Source organism: Belonocnema kinseyi, chromosome 1 (assembly GCF_010883055.1).
Source record: "Belonocnema kinseyi isolate 2016_QV_RU_SX_M_011 chromosome 1, B_treatae_v1, whole genome shotgun sequence".
Lineage (NCBI taxonomy): Eukaryota > Metazoa > Arthropoda > Insecta > Hymenoptera > Cynipidae > Belonocnema > Belonocnema kinseyi.
Genome location: NC_046657.1, coordinates 45,603,135 through 45,607,140, shown reverse-complemented (window position 1 = coordinate 45,607,140; position 4,006 = coordinate 45,603,135). Strand labels below are relative to the sequence as shown.

The window sequence follows — 4,006 nt, the reverse complement described above, 5'->3', positions numbered from 1 at the left end:
TATTTACTTAAATAGCACGAGAATTTTGGATCAATCTGAAAAATCTCTATCCCTTCCACACACTACTCCTTTCCCCTGCCGAGTGAGTCACGCCTACCCCGAGAGGGAAATGGCTTAATGGTGTAAAAAACCTGAATTCAGGTGACGGATGCAACAACTCGACAAGCGCTCGAAACCGCATAGAAGAATTGTCCACCCGGGAAAATCTATCACTTTCAAAAGTCCAGATTCCTTAAACTGTGACCTGTTTTTGGAAGTTTTGAAAATTCAGGAAATTCTTTTTTTCAAATAGCTCTCTAAATTGCATTGCACTTTTTTATCGAACACTCTTCCCAGCAAACACGTTCTGTAACTATGCAAGATCAAAAAAGGAACTGTCTTCTAAAAAAGTTGTTACAAGATGGTGACAGAACTGTTCTAAAAAGAAGGTAACCGTGTTCTAGAACACTGTGAGAACATTCTGACGAACTGTTTCAGAACAAAAAGGTAACAGTATTCTAGAACACAGTGACAAAATTGTGACAGGACTGTTCTAGAACTATGTGACAATACTTCTTTGTAACAGTTACTATGAAATTGTTCTATAACAAACTGATCACAGACGTTCTATAATATTGGTTTCAAATTTGTTCTAGAACTATGCCGTAACGGTGTTATATCGAAGTTCTAGAACCCTGTTGCAAGTGTGTTCTAGAAGGAATTAGTAACAAAGATCAGTTCGCTAACACTACGGTCGAGCTGACCCTTGCGAATATCCCTAATGTGAATATCTCGGACGTATCATTTTTGTAAGTCGCGAATGCGTGGCCGCTAACCCGGATTAAAATATATCCATGGGGATATCAAATTTTCCGCCTCGCAGGATATTTCGAAGGGTTTTTCCTGGAATAACCCGGGACATAAATGGGGTCAATTCTTATATCCTGGGATATCTTATTGCTTTAAGGGGCACACAATACTGTTCCATGTTTGATAAATAACAGTTCTAGAACTGTTATAGATTTGTTATATAACTTTTATAGAATTGTTCTAGATTTTTTACAACGCAGCGTACCAAAGTTCTAGAATTATTCTAGAATTTTTACAGATCGGTTGTCACAGCGTTCTAGATCTGTTACCGAATATCTCCATGGATATATTTTGATTCGGGGTATTGGGTACGCAGTCCTGACTAACAAAAATTATATGTCCGAGATATTCGCAAGGGTCAGCTCGACCGTAGTGTTAGCGAACTGATCTGTGTTCCTAATTCGTTCTAGAACATACTTGTAACAGGGTTCTAGAACTTCGATATAACACTGTTACGGCATAGTTCTAGAACAAACTTGAAACCAATGTTATAGAACGTCTGCGATCAATTTGTTATAGAACAATTCCATAGTAACTGTTACAAAGAAGTGTTGTCACATAGTTCTAGAACAGTCCTGTCACAATTTTGTCACAGTGTTCCAGAATACTGTTACCTTTTTTTTCTAAAACAGTTCGGTCAGAATGTTCTCACTGTGTTCTAGAATACGGTTACCTTTTTTTTAGAACAGTTCTGTCACCATCTTGTAGCAATTGTTATAGAAGACAGTTCCTTGTTTAAACTTGAAAAGTTACAGAACGTGTTTGCTGGGAAGAGTGTTCGATAAAAAAAATGTAATACAATTTAGGGAGCCATTTGAAAAATGAATTTCCTGAACTTTCAAAATTTTAAAATACAGGTCACAGTTTAAGGAATCTGGAGTTTCAGAAGTGACGCTAGTTGATGTAGTTGAAACTGATGAATGAGTGTATAATTGAATGTCGATAAATTATCATTTAATTATGCGTTAAATCCACTGTGTAATTGATTTAACCTGAGATCATTATATACTTATGATTATAAGTTTACTTAAAAATACAATTTTTAGGTTTAAGCTTAAATATAAGTTTCTTTACGGATTAAAATTTTTTTCTTTATAGGACAATGTTTATAAAAGATATTGGCAAATTCGGTTTTTTTTTAATTTTACTCTAAAAACAAATAAAAGCGGAAAAATGTTTCTCAAAATATTAATTTAAAAAAAAAAGAAATGAATTGTTTTTCTATTTTCAATTTGGACGCATATCATTGCATATCACGCAAATGTTGCATTTTTAGAGTTGATATTAATAAAGCTATTGTATAAAAAAATAATAGCAGAAATAAAATAAAAAATCGTATGTGCGGTCGTGGGTCAAATCCGACCAAACGTGGCCGAGAAATCGTGTCAATGCACTTATACGTTTAAGATTGATATAGAATTAATAAAATGTTAATTCCCTGGATGTCGGAAAGCCGGTGATTCCCGGTGAAAAACTTGCCGGCTTCTTTTCAGCCAGGAACGCATATACCCAGTGGGCACAAAATTTGGCTAAGTCTTCACGACATCGCCACGACATCTTTACGATAACTTTACGACATCCTATGTCCATGTCGTTTCTCTGTCTTTACGATGTCGTAAAGTCATCGTTAGATCATGCGACTTATTTACAATATCGTAAAGACACATTAACGACATGGACATAGGATGTCGTAAAGTTATAGTAAAGATGTTGCAGCGATGTCGTAAAGACGTCGCTAAGCTTTGTGCCCACTGGGTACATTTTTAGCTCGAACCGAATATCTCAAACTTGACCTGGCAGCAGAATCAGAAAGATATTAGATGAGCAACATCATAATTCTGATATAATAATTACACAGGCCGACAAAAACATAAAATTTTAAAAGTTTTTAGGGGGGAAATACCCCCCCCCCCTAATGAATACTAACATCATTTTTCAGAACTGTTTTTTACCTTTCATTTTCATTTTTAATACTCTCAAACCGATATTTTTCTCCGAAATATGACACACTAACCATTTAGATGAATAACAATGAAAACCCGGTAAGAAGCCTTGCATTAATAGGTATTAAAAATTCTGAATACCTAAGAATGCCGTTTCTGTTCTTCGTTTTTAATCCTAATTATTTTCATTTGAAGCAATGGAACGCGCTCCCAAAGCATATAATTTGCAATTTTCTAGTAGGATTGTATTCAAAAATATAGCTTTTTATCGTAAAATGTTCGCTTTGTTCAAATATTATCAATTACAAAAATATAAAATCATGATGAAAAATAAAAAAAAATCATTTTTCACCGAAACCTTCGGCGTGGAGCTTAATCCTGACATATTAAAATGACCGATGCTATGTTTTAAAAAGCCATTAACCTCATTATTATCCGAAAAACAGTAAATAAACCCTGGCGGCCCGAAGGAACCGAATGGAGCCTCTACAAAGTACCCGTAAAGACCCCATTCAGTTCCTTTTTAAAAGACTAAAAAAAACCGCAAGATCAATTTTTAAACTGTTGGAATTCGGATTCTACATTAAATTTTCGATTAGAAACTCACGGAATAATCGCAATACTCACGCTTTCTCAAGAATTTGGAGCTGAAAAACTGGCAGAGTCTAAACATAAAAAGGGGACTTTCGATCTGCGTTTGAATCCATTGGAAATGTCTTGCTTGGGATGGATTTTGGTTTTATGGCTTACACATATTCGCCAGACTCGGCGGTATCTGGAAAACCTCTTGTGGACCGCACAGGATGTGCTTTGTTTCCCTGAACCGAATATTTCGAGGAGTCAAGCTCATAAAATTCTGAAGGGTGGGCACTTAATTTTCAGAACGAAAGTTTGGAATTTATTTTTTTAGTTTCAGACAGATTTTTCTGAATCTTGGAGAGAGAAGAACATAATCGTTGAGTAGAATATTATTCTAATTAATTTGAATTAGTGCGTGTAGCGCTGGTATACTACGATGAATACAGGTACTAAACCGGATTCATGACATCTTATTCCTAATTAAAAAGGTGTTTTCATAAAACATCTTTTTACGACAATTTGGGGGATGAGAAGAAAAGAGAATTGAATTTTGTTTAAACGAGATAATTTCTGTGCACGATCGTGCGGTAGGAGTTCGAAGCATAATTAAGGCTTCCTTTGCCGTCGGTCATGTC

General features: G+C 35.3%; 1 pseudogene; it reads right to left on the bottom strand.

Annotated features, from left to right (window-relative positions):
• Positions 1-4,006, bottom strand: part of LOC117177685 — a 30,721-nt pseudogene that overhangs the window by 11,028 nt on the left and 15,687 nt on the right.